General features: G+C 43.6%; 1 long non-coding RNA gene across 1 annotated transcript; it reads left to right on the forward strand.

Moving 5' to 3' along the window:
- Positions 1–674: 674 nt before the first annotated feature.
- LOC121695976 lies at positions 675–2,943 on the forward strand. The gene is made up of 3 exons (XR_006026212.1): positions 675–787; positions 1,840–1,935; positions 2,512–2,943. It is a non-coding gene; the product is annotated as an uncharacterized LOC121695976 (long non-coding RNA).
- The last annotated feature ends 10,414 nt before the right edge of the window (positions 2,944–13,357 follow it).

Genomic DNA, 13,357 nt, shown 5'->3' on the forward strand with positions numbered 1-13,357 from the left:
ATCCCTTAGGACAGTGTGTGGGCAGTGAGGATAAGAATATCCACATTTTCAATGTTTTTCAAAAACTCCGGTTGAGTACTCAACCGGAGTTTTTACCAAACGTTGAGGAGTAGAGTCCTTGTATGTTCCAACAACTAACATAAAATGAATTCATACTTTCACAAAATGGACAAATTCAATGGAACAGATTAAAGAGGTTATTTGAATAAAGTACGCTAAATAAATCAAAGTCTGTGGATAATGATACAAGTTTGAGAAATACAAATTCAAACAATGTTTGAACATTCATACACAGCTGCAGCTGGGGACGATGTGTATTTGTGAGCACAGCATTATCTGTGTCCAAGCTGTCATCACTACATATGATGATCCTTCCACCCCGGCCAATCCCCTCTCTCACTGTAAACTTGTATTCACTGTATATGGCTTCTTTCCATTCAGGTCTACAGTTTGTGTGGAAGATTAGGTTGCTTTTTATTCTCTTGCCCTTGATGCAGATATAGTCACAGAAAAGAGTGTCAGGATTTTCTTTAAGAAGTTTTTCTCTGTACTTCCCTCTTGCAGTAGCAGATTTGCAACTGTTAGGAAACTCCACCTTAGCATGGTTGCCATGGTAGCCAGATGTTACAATGTTGCAATTTCCAACGGCTCTGCTGCACTCTGCCATAACAGGAGACAATTCTCTCTAGCTAGTTAGCTAAGTGAAGTTAATCTCCTTCTGATTTGATTTCAACAATTTGTTGTATGTATTTCAATTTTTAGTCCTTGCTTTCCGGATGACTATCAGGTAGAGATGTCTGTGCCTACCTTGCTGCTGGTTGGGTTGTTAGTGGCATGCCCTTAGAGATTGGTTCATTGAAGCTCTTTTGATCTTTGTTGTAGCTCTTGTTTGATAATCTCTGCTATTGGGGTTGCTGCTCTCCACTTGTAGCATAGTCCTCAGGGTAATTCAAGCTTATTTTGGTGTTTTGTTCTCTCTTCTTTTGCAAATATCACTTTTATCTTCAGACAAGATCTTCTCCTAGTTTTTATAAGTAATTATTTAAAATTTTCTCCCAAAATTCTGTCCATTTTCTGTCCAAATATTTAAAAAGTTTAGGAGCTCATTTTAGTTGTGGCTCTTCGGAATTCGGAACTCTCTCTCTCTCTTTAAAGTGAGCATATGCAGGTGTGTATCTCTCTCTCTCTCTCTCTCTCTCTCTCTGAGCAAGTGAGCGTATGCAGGTGTGTATCTCCAGAGCCCGTCTACGGAGAGCCTTGGCACTTCCTATTAAGCCTCATTGTATCGACATTGGTTGCAGTTCCATTAGAATTCCAGAAAAGTGGATATTGAGGGGTAAAGCTCCATAGACCTCAATGCATTCTGCACTCGCCTGCGAGCGCCCTCAAGTGGAATCTGAGGAGGAACTGCAACCAGTCCAGAAACCGGAAGTAACCAGACAGGGCCAATTCTCTTCCTATTAGACATTCTCTGGTATCTCTCTCTCTCTCTCTGAGCAAGTGTGTATTTCTCTCTCTCCCTCTCTCTGAGCAAGTGAGTGTATGCAGGTGTGTATCTCTCTCTCTCTCTCTCTTTAAAGTGAGCATATGCAGGTGTGTATCTCTCTCTCTCTCTCTCTGAGCAAGTGTGTTTCATGTTTCGGTCCGTGCTGAGCTCTGCCCTCCCGCCCTCCAGGCTGGCAGAGAGAGAGAGAGAGAGAGAGAGAAAGAGTGAGAGAAGAGAAGAGAATAGAAAGTGGGCAAGAGAAGATGGAGAGAAAGAGAGGGAGAGAGAGAGAGAGAGAGAGAGAGAAAGAGAGCTGGTGTTGTGATTATAATCATAGGGATGATTTTCTTCAGCAGGCGGGTGAGCAGACCTCATGGTGGGGTCCAGCATCACACCACTGATGCTGTAATCAGTCAACTCTCCCTCCTGCTGAGAATCCGATTGCAGAGGTGATTATTCCTTTTCTGTATGTGTGTGCGTGTGTGTGTGTGTGTGTGGGTGTTTATATGTGTGTCTGCGTGCAGGTGTACTTGTATGAAACTGTGAGTGTGTGTGTGTGTGCCTGCACGGGCCTATGCAAGGTGTGTGTATGAGTAGGATAGTGGAGTGTGTGTGTGTGTGTGTGTGACAGTAATTGTGTGTTGTTTGTGTGGTGTGTGTTTGCATGAGCACGTGTGTGTGTGTGTATAAAATTCCATATATTTATGAGGTGGAGAGGTAAGAGTTTCATAGTGTGTGTGTGTGTGTGTGTGTGTGTGAGTGAGTGAGTCTATCTAGGCGCTCTCTCTATCTCTCTCTCTTTCTGTTTCTCTCTCTCTCTCTGTCTCTTTTACTGTTAAGAGTTCAGGTGATGATTAGAATCATCAGTGATATCTAGTGTCTCGTTGGCGGTGTGGTGTTAGTTCCCCAGGGGGAGTTTTAGCAGAAGTTCCATTTGCATTCTCTTATGCTAATCCACGAACCAAAACCCTTCTGCACAACTCTGCTCTTTTTTGTCTCTCTCCCTTGTGCTCATCAATACACAGAGCTCAGTGTTACTACAAGAAAGGAACAAGAACAAGACCGAAATACAAAGCCAAACAGGATATTCAACTTAGAGGTCTGTGGGGGTGTGCGTGTGTGTGTGTGTGTACTCCACACTGACTTTGTCTTAATAAGGACATGCATTGAGAGACAGCTGGTGCCTTGATGGAGCTCTTTGAAGAACATGGAGGGACTAAGAACTAAGTGAATTAATTGCACCCAGAGAATACCAGCGGTATGCAGACTGTGTTCTTCTAACAGCCTTTCACTGAGGCGTCAGCGTCAGATGAAACTGTGGTAAGAACAAGCCCAAGAAATCCCAGTCAACAAAGTCTGATGGGGCATGATGGGAGAGTACAATCACTTTTCTGTCTGAGGTGGTGTACAGTGTGGCCACGAATTTGAATCCACAGTGCGCACACTATATAGACCCTTTCAACAATAAAAACAAAAACAATGCTTGAACATTTTATTTGGTTCCCGATCTACTTCTTCTGGATTAAGATAACATATGGAATGTTAAAACGGAAGCCTTGTGGGGCCAACTATGATGCTGATAATGGAACTCTCTTGAAAGGGTCTATTAAAGGTGCGATTTGTAGGATTGTTACCGAACGTTCTGCAGGCCAAAATCAAAACACTGGTGAACGTTCTCAAGAATACCAAAAGCGAGCCTCTTCTGTGTTGCCAGATGTAATTAAGACTTAGCTAACGTTAGTTGACCTGCAGCTGCTTTAACGTTTCTCCAACCATGACCCAGCTACACATTACGGAAACAGTGAAAACAAAAAATACCTCTCTAACCCACGTAACATATTTAGCTGAAGTTAGCGATGCAGATGAAGTTTAGCCTAGGCTACCTGTTGTGGAGAAATATGGCCAGCTCTGCGTCAGACTTGATATTCTTCGTTTGACGAAGATGTCACCATCTCAGGAAGCTCCTCCGATGTCCACTTAATTTGTTTCTTGTTTACATTTTGGAAATTTGCCTGCCTCTCGTAGGCGTTCATGACTACAACTGACAGCTGTTGACAGTTGGCCTTTGCTAATTTGGCAACCCAAATAGGAGGACGCGCTAGCCCATTATTAATACGCTATTCTAGAATGAATCGTTCAAAACATAAACGAAAATTCCAAGACATTCCGCCCCGTAACTCATTTTTTTTCATGGGTTTTACGGGGTTTTACGGGTTAGAGTAATGTTGTCAAATAAGCCATTACTTCAATTCATTGTGTTTCCTTACTCTCTGACAACATATGGTGTTTTTTTGGAATGGTTACAGTTTATTTTCCATTATTTCCTACATACTGGACCTTTAACGTTTTTCAAGTGACGTATTCTAGGTTCTATAGCTTTGTTTACATCCACCTGGTAGGCAAGGGACAAGTTGAACCCATTGAACATCGTTGTCTGCAGCTGCCTCTCAGTAGGCTACATCTCTGTATTTCAGCAATGTCAACATTTCAGGCATCAATAAAGGTGATGATGAAACTTTATTCCATTGTTCAATATTTGATAGCCTGTCACAGGAACGTTATTTCGCTAAAATCGCCCTGATTTGGTGCATTGATCTGTATCGATAACGTCTGCATGTAGCCTAATGGTAGCCTAACTTTTTTTCTATGTTCAAAACTCGATTTACACGAAAACCATACGCTTTCTTAGAAGCTGTGAAATTTGGCCAGAAAGGAACATGTCTTTCCTCTGAAAGTTGACACAAAATCAAACAATATTTGATAATTTAACTTCAACTGAACAGCGACAGGTTTTGGTAGGCAGTAGACTCAGCAGACGTTAAAACGGTAGCCTACAGTTATAGCCAGTGTCAGTCAGCATCATGTAACATTAATGGCGTTAAAGTCATTTAGCTTTAACATATTACACATTTAACATATTAACATATAACAGCGATGGCTTATTCGAAGACGATCTGCATGGATATACAACCACCCAGAAAAACTCAGAATGTGAGTGATAAAGTTCATTAACTGTATGAAACATTTTATTTGTTATCCATTGCAGCATCGGCTATATTAGGCTGTTATGCTAGCTCAGCCTTTAAATATGCTGTTATTTTGGTCATGTGGACTTCATTAAACGGGTAAAGATAATTCATAAACTGCTTATTTCGTACATGACTGAAGCAGTAGCTAGGTTCAACAGTGGTGTTTGAGGTTGCTGTGTTAAGTTGTGTGTGATCGCTACAATTCATAGGATCAAATCAGTTTATTTTGACATACGGGAGTTAGCCTAACTGTAGGCTAGCACATAAGCCTATTCTGTTTTCATTTATTAGCATGTGTTGTGATTGTATAATCAAATGACACTCATGATAACTTAAAATAGAAGGTGATTGATGTAAGCACGAATTTCACGAGATAAATTAAATAAAAATAAAAAAAAAGTAAAAATATTCTTGCCATGTTTAAAATGCTGCACTTTTTCCCTTCATAGCCTATCTCTGGCAATTCATTTTTGGATAGTTGTTTTAGCTTACGTCTTCATAGACAGTAGCCTAGGCTACACCATTAGGCCATCTTGAGAATAAAAGACTTCACAGCTGCTAACGATCATCCTTCACAACCATGAGGATAGGTAGGCTAAACGGTCGTTCGTCGCCTTTTTGCTTCTTATTGTAAAACCAACGGTTAGGGCCTACAGAAGTGGTCGGCATCCTGGTCAATATTTGATATTAAAATATCTATATAAATAATTAAAATATCTATACAAATATAATATTTGTAACTATGTGTAGCCTATGCAACCCGACTGTTGTAGGCTTGCCTACCACTCTGCAGTGCTTTGCCTACCATTCTTGCCTACCACTCTAGTTGTAAACAAACGGTGACGTAACATTAGAACAGAGGTGCAAAACCTTAATAAGGCTACCGTGCTGCAGAAACCACACAATAAAAACAGATGGTGATGTCAATGTTTTAATTTATTCTAATTTATGGGACATGTCTCAGAGCGCAATGAAGCAGACATCAGTTTAGAGTTGTATTTAACATCTAGAGAAATATGATGGAGGTTTAGAGTTGTATTTAACATCTAGAGAAATACGATGGAGGTTGACTTTAATTGACAGTTTGTCATCTGTGATGTTTAGATGTTTCTTTTAAAATTGATAGTTCCGGTCCTTGATTGTGATTGGCTGAATCACATTCGATGTCGTATAATGAGCAGAAACTCTCACCTTGACCACATTTCATTCTATATCATTGTGCTACCACAACTGCGCTACCACAACAGTTGCTGTGTCTCGGCATTGCTTGGCAACCACTCTAATAGAGGAAATATATCTCTTGGGGGAAGAATGATTATCTATGAATAAATCATTATATTTATTGTTGCTGCACTTTACTTTGTTAAACTTTGCCAGGTATTTTTTTTATTTATTTTTTGGCCTTTTTTATGCCTTTAATGACAGGACAGTGAAGAATGACAGGAAGTGAGTGGGAGAGAGAGTCGGGGTGGGATCCAGAAAGGACCACGGGGCAGGAATTGAACCCGGGTCGCCGGCGTACGGTGCAGGTGCCCCAGCCAGTCGCACCACAGCTGGGGCCACTTTGCTAGGTATTTAGAGTAACAGTTTTAGAAAAGCAATAAGGCACTGGAGTCCGTAGGTTGATGTCCAATCCCCACAGCCTGAAGCCAAAGCACTCCAGATACCAGTTGAGTCCTGAAGAGGTCTATTCGCATCTTTGCCAGATCGATGCCAGTTCCAATCTAGACATGTACTGTAGCTTTGTTCCAAAGAGAAATATTCATTTCAAAGAAGATGAGATCAAAGAGACATTCTCAAGATGCTATTTGGGATCTTATTTTTGTTGAGGATGTCTCTGTTTCATTCTGTTTATATGGTGCCTCTGTATAAAAGAAGTAGAAAAGAAATGTCTTATGAATCTTATGGATGTGTGACCTATTTTACAGTGGCGTAGATAGCTGTGTTTCTCCATTATATTTAGGATTGCTTTGCTGGAGTGAGGTTTGGCTAACACTGTTGCAAAAGCTTTAAGAAGGACATTAGCACGCGGTAGGTTTTGACTGATTCCTTTAATACATACCTTACTCTTTTAGAGAATTAACTTAATCCTCTAAGATTCTAAAAGGGGGGTGGGGGGAATAAAACAGACAGAGTTAGTTTGCACTCGGCAGGAGCTAAAGTCCTTTGTGTCCGCTTTGAGCTGCCAACTTACCTGAAAGAGAAGGAGTCAAGGCCTAGATGTGCAGAGCATTTTGCAGCTAAACCCAAAGCTCCTGTCTGAGTTTCTTTTCCTCATTTTTGCGTTTGCGTGCAGGGTGTATACTGTACACGTGTAATTTGACCTCGGAAACTTGTTGGAAGCTGCAACACTCTCCGAAGTTTGATTCTAACTGGAGGTTTCTGTAGCACACAACCAAAAATATCCATCGAAAAAGAAAAAAAATACACACACTCACACACAATCCACAGAGATGCAACGCTCGATCCAACGGCACGTGAATCAGAGGCATTTTGACACGTATTTGTTTTAGCTGCTTTGAAAAGCCTGTTTCGGCCTTGTATCTGTCTGTCCGAGACCTCGTCTATCAATATCAACACACAAGCACACAGGGATCCTTCACCTTCACTCTCCATCCGGTTGCTATGAATATTTTACGGGGGTGGCGGCGCACTGCATAAGAACGAAGGAAGAACAGACGAGCTGGAGAAAAAGACCTGAAAAGTTGCCTTTCCTTCTCTCTGACAGCTCGGGTGCCCCTGAGTCAGGGCTCAATGTGGGTGAGCGCACAAAGGTACACAGTTATGTTCTCAGTCGGGTAAGAAGACCTATAGTGTACCTGACAGTTACCTTACACAAGCTGTCATATACACAACAGCACATACTTCCTGTGAGGAATGTCAGATCTCTGACTGGGAGACACGGAGGAGGGTCTGCTAGAGTTCAGATCTCTTTCTTGCGGAAGCTGACTGGAAAACATGGACTGCTTCTCATTCCTCTTATTTGTCAATCCTCCCTTCCTCCCTTCATCCCTCTCTCCATCCCTCCCCTTCCTTCCCCCCTTCCTTTAATCCTAGCCCCTCCTCCAAATGAATCATGTGAAGGAAACAAGGACAACATGTAACATGACATTACCCAACATCGCTTAGAGGACCTTTAAATCACCATAACTTATTAGGATGTGATTTCTAACATAAAAAATATAAACTATCACAAACAACAGTTTTTTTCTGAAGTGATTCTGTCGTAACTGAAAGGCCTCCCAAGAGCTCTCGAGTCAGGCTGTAGCAGTGTACACACGTCCCCAGTGCCAGGTCAATACTGCGCAAACCGCTGCATGAAGGGGGCGTTTTTTCTGACGGTTTGCAGGCTATTGGGCGCCATACTGAGCCGGATTGGAATGGAGCAATCCCAATTGGCATTGATTAGTAGGCAACTGATGGGGGTGCTCATTTAGAAAGCCTATTTGAGCTCACTGCTTCACTGCTAATAATGTGGCTAGCTGATTCCCCTCCATGTTGCTATCTAAAATCTAATGGCCTGTTATGTGTTGTCACTGATCGATTGCATTTCAAGTCATCTTCGTGTGTGTGTGTGTGTGTGTGTGTGTGTGTGTGTGTGTGATTGGGGGGGTTGGCGTTTGAAATTGGAGTGAAATGGAGTATTTTCAGGCTTAACTGATGCACTGCTGGATGGAAATTGATGTCCTGTTCTTCTGCCTCATCCTCCAGTATGGGGACACCTGTGGTGGCAAGCCCAGATAAGACACTTGTGCTGAGGGGCTTTGGCTGGGGGGAGTATACATGTTCCTACCATGCGACCATGACAACATTAGACCTCACATATAGAAGCCTGAACTATAGTACCCTGAGAACATACAGTAGGACCGTAAATAGAACCCTGCATGGGAACAAAAGATCTCACATAGAACCCGGAGATCAAAGGACCTGACTTAGAACCCTGGGAACATAGGATCTCACACAGAACCCTGGGAATAAAGGACCTCACACAGAACCCTGAGGATATAGGGATGAAGCCCCTGGCTGCATATGGCTCTGGAGACGATCTAATCTTAGACCGATTTAAGATGTCATGCAACAGGGGCATTTAGTCCTCAGAGGGCATTTAGCACAAGGCAAGAGGGGTAAGAGGTGCTTTTAACAGGGGGGCACCTTGAGCAGAACTGCAGCTCGTGACAGGTATGGATGACTGGAGGTGGAATTTCCTGGATTGTAACTTTCAATCTGCAGTACTGGCTGAATCCTCATTCCGTGTTAGTCTGATGCATGTTTCATAGATCATGTATGCACTAAACTGTTTAAAAACAGCACTCACTGATGCACTTATTCTTACTGTACTCTACCTTTTTTTAAATTGTCCTAAAATTGTTGAGAGAATTGCTTAAAAACTTAAACTGTTTACCATGTTGTTAGTTGCTTTGGTTAAAAATGCGTCAGCCAAATGTAATGTAATGTATGCCTTTCACTCCACCATGCCTCCTCAGACCCAGTGCATTATGGGATAAGGGTCACCCAACTCTGCCATCATCTCAGTACAATCACACAACATTCCTAAGAATGTCACACTGGACAACAGAATAGAGCTCTCTTCAAAGTATTTTTTACCTCCATAGTTACCTAAGCTCTTAAATCATAGTGTGTGTGTGTGTGTATGTGTGTGTGTGTGTGTGAGAGAGAGAGAGAGAGAGAGAGAGCGCTATCGCCCATATAAATGAGGAGCATTTGAGTAGGAAGAATGTTGGGCAATCAGTGTTCTCTTTCTAGTATTGTCTCCCATCGGAGTCCTTCTCTAGCTTGATAGGAGTCGACACTAAACATATTTCAGCCCCCGAGTCTCACTCCTCTTCCCCTTGAGCTCCACGTCTCTCCGGAAGGTTCTTTTCCTCTATTGTCAGAAGCCCTTGTACACCCACACCTCCCGCTCTTTTCCAGCGTGGCATTACCATACCTTTGATCAGGTTCCCCCCTACCTACTCAACCTAATACATGCAACTTCCGTTTCATTATCTCCTTGCTAGTCAGCACTTAACAATGTTCATTTAATAATTGCTTGAGATGGAATTATAAATAAAAAATTAAAAAAAAAACGTGTCTTTGAAGTGCAAATTTCGGGCCACGCCTGTGTCGGAGTATGCGGTGCTTTCTCGCTCGATTGCTCGCGGTGAGCATCCTCTGCCGATCTTTCGAGACGAGGAGAGTTTTGGCGACCTGGCGGAGGGGCGGAGACGGAATAGAACAGTGTGACGGCCTGTCACGACGCGACAGCCACGCGTTCTACCTTTGGGTGGTGACACAGTTACTCTCCCTCATTCTTCTCCTCTCCCTCTCTCTCTCTCTCTCTCTTTTTGTCTTCCTCTTGTTCCTTCATCACTCCCTTTTCCCTTCATACGTTGTGTTTACTCTGGCTAATTATTTAGCGGTCATTAATTTCAAAGGGAAATTGCCTTTATTCTGCTGTTGTCATTGCAGCAGGCTAAACAGGCACAGCAAGCTGTGACAGGGGTAGGTGTGTGTGTGTGTGTGTGTTTCATATTCTTGTTCTTTCAGCACCCCTACTGTGGTGCAGTGTTGGGGTTGATGGCAGATCATTACTCAACGTAGTGCTGGGGAGAAAGGTGTGTGTATATGTGTGTGTGTGTGTGTGCGTGTGTTTGTAGGATTGTGCATGTGTCTGTGTCTGTTTGTAAACATGTGTGAGTGTTTTGTGGGTCTGTTGGCATGTGAGTGTGTGTGTGCAGGTTTTTTTTTTTTTTTTTGGGGGGGGGGGGGGGGGGGGGGGGATTTGTGTGTGTGTGCAGCAGGTTTTGGTGGTGCATATGTGTGTGTATCTGTAGGCATGTGTGAGTGTGTGTGTGTGTGTGCGTGTGTGTGCAGGTTTTAGGGTGGACGTGTGTGTGTGTGCGGGTTTTTGGGGTGGGCGTGTGTATGTGTGTGTGTGTCTGTGTTTGCAGGTTTTTGAGGTGGGCATGTGCATGTGTGCATGCAGGTTGTGGGGTGTGAGCTCCTTTAATAACATTAGGCTCCTCTCTACATCTGCCCAGGTGAGCTCCTTTAATAACATTAGGCTCCTCTCTACATCTGCCCAGGTGAGCTCCTTTAATAACATTAGGCTCCTCTCTACATCTGCCCAGGTGAGCTCCTTTAATAACATTAGGCTCCTCTCTACATCTGCCCAGGTGAGCTCCTTTAATAACATTAGGCTCCTGCCTCTCTACATCTGCCCAGGTGAGCTCCTTTAATAACATTAGGCTCCTCTCTACATCTACATCTGCCCAGGTGAGCTCCTTTAATAACATTAAGCTCCTCTCTACATCTACATCTGCCCAGATGAGCTCCTTTAATAACATTAGGCTCCTCTCTACATCTGCCCAGGTGAGCTCCTTTAATAACATTTGGTTTGGCACTCAAAGTATATTATTACCTGCTGTCCGCACATGCCATCCATTCTCATCGTAATTACATAAGGCATGTTAATTAAGTCGCCGCACTCTCCGCCGCACTTTTATCTTTAAAGCAGTGACCTACATCGGAGGCTCGCCACGTTGAGCTGTCAGCTGGAACAATAGTCCCGTTGATCTGTGAGTAATGATCAGCTCCAGCGCCAGTTCATCACTAACACACGTCTTCGCCCGCGAGTCCTGCGCTGCCTCGGGAGCTCACTGCTCTCAGGGCGTTTGGCTTCTGTCGGGCAGGCTATACGATCACGTTGGAGTGGGAAGTGTGAGTTCACACCTGACTTGTCTCAGGTGGTCACCTGACTTGTGTAGTGTGTAATCAGTTGGGGTTTGAGTTGGGTAGAGGTGTTGGGTTGGATAGAGGTGTTGTGTGGGGTAGAGGTGTTGTGTTGGGTAAAGGTGTTGGGTTGGGTAAAGGTGTTGGGTTTGAGCCCCCCCCACTCCACCCCACCCCAATGTGGACTGGCCACTCACACACACCTCCCTCCACACACACACCTCCCTCCACAAAACGTCTTTATCACCGTGACGGAGGTAGCTGATTAATTGGTCCCAACACACACCCCTTTAGTTGAGACCCTCTCTCCTGCTCTCCAAACACACACACACACACACACACACACACAGAGGCACACAAACCATGCAAACCTTGTTCACTGGTATACATTTGGAACAGGAAGATAAGAAATATCTTGCACATAATCCCCCCCCTCCACACACACACAGATTCATATCCTCCAGTGCTTGTAAGGAGACGATTGATGAAAATAATTAACAAAGCCTTATGAGACAGCTATGTGATTTATCTCAATTCCTCTCAGTATTTTCACACACACGCACGCACACACACACACCCATACACACACACACACACACCTTCTTGCCTCCACCTCATACGTGCACACACACACACACACGCACACATGCACACACACACACACACACACCTTGCCTTCACCTCATACACACACACACACACACATACACACATGCACGCACACACACACACCTTGCCTCCACCTCATACACACACACACATCTCCATCTCCCGGGTGCTAATTGCTTGTGTGTTCATTAGTCACTGCCAGGAGAAGTCACCTACATCAATCTGATTCACTGAAAAAACAAGGTTTCCTGAACATCATAGGTCATAATTCTTCAATCTGATTGGCTGAAAAAACAAGGTTTCCTGAACATCATAGGTCATAATTCTCCTATCGTAGCCCTAGAGACTAGCCTAGAAATCTAGACGTGCCCCTAGCGGCAGCAAATTACATTTACAATTACATTTGCTGCCAGGGCTAGTCTAGCAACTCTCCGTTGGCTTGTGAGCTTCAGAAATAGAAACCTAATCAGGCTACCTAGAGACACCACCCGATAGCAATCTGATTGGCCGAGAAAACGAGGATATCACAGGTAATAACGAGTTTATTGCATTAGTCAATGTCTCATTTATTAACCAGGGAGGAAACAATGCTGACTAATAAAAACTCCCATGATCGTGAAAACTGTTCAATCCTAAAATGGCATGTTGTATGGGTGTGTGTGTGTTTCATGAGCAAGTACGTGAGGGGTGTGTGTTTCACAAGCGAGAGTGCGAGGGGTGTGTGTTTTGTGAGCGTGTGAGCGAAGGGTGTCCCACTGTGTGTAATCAGATGTGTTCTAATAAGACTGAAAAATGCAGTCTGTGTGTGTGTGTGTGTCAGTGTGTGTGTGTGTGTCAGTGTGTGTGTGTGTGTTCCTGGCACCACTTCCATGTTTGCTGGTGGTAGTCCTGATTGTTGTGATGTTAGACCTCCTACATACTATCTCTCTGCCCATCAACAGATAAAGGTGTACACCACACCAAACTTCCTGAGATGTCCCCAGATGACCGATGGCATGCTCTTGATAATCCATCAGAACCTCTGGCACTGTGTGTGTGTGTGTGTGTCTGTCTGTGTGTGTACTGTATGTGTATGTGTGTGTGTGTGATAATCCATCGGAACCCCTGCCACTGTGGGGGTCAGTTGGAGCAGTAGAATAAATGCTGCCATAGATTCTCAATTAGAGGCGAAAGGCTGGGGTCGTTTGTTTGGCACTGGACGAGTCATTCGTCCATTCAGAATCAACAAAAGCCTTCTCTTAAAAAAAGAGAGAAAGAGAGAGAGACTTAGAGGGAGAGACATAAAGAGATAAGAACACAGTGTATTTGTGTTTGTCACCTCCAACACTAAGAAGAACGAGCAGTTCAAACAGAACAGAGGCCAACCAGATACACACACATACAAACACACACATACAACACTCACACAGGCACATACACGCCCACACACAAACACACAAATGTACATGCACACATACACACAAACGCACACACAAACACACACACACACATGTACATGCAC

This window comes from Alosa sapidissima, chromosome 21, assembly GCF_018492685.1.
Source record: "Alosa sapidissima isolate fAloSap1 chromosome 21, fAloSap1.pri, whole genome shotgun sequence".
NCBI classification, from domain to species: domain Eukaryota; kingdom Metazoa; phylum Chordata; class Actinopteri; order Clupeiformes; family Clupeidae; genus Alosa; species Alosa sapidissima.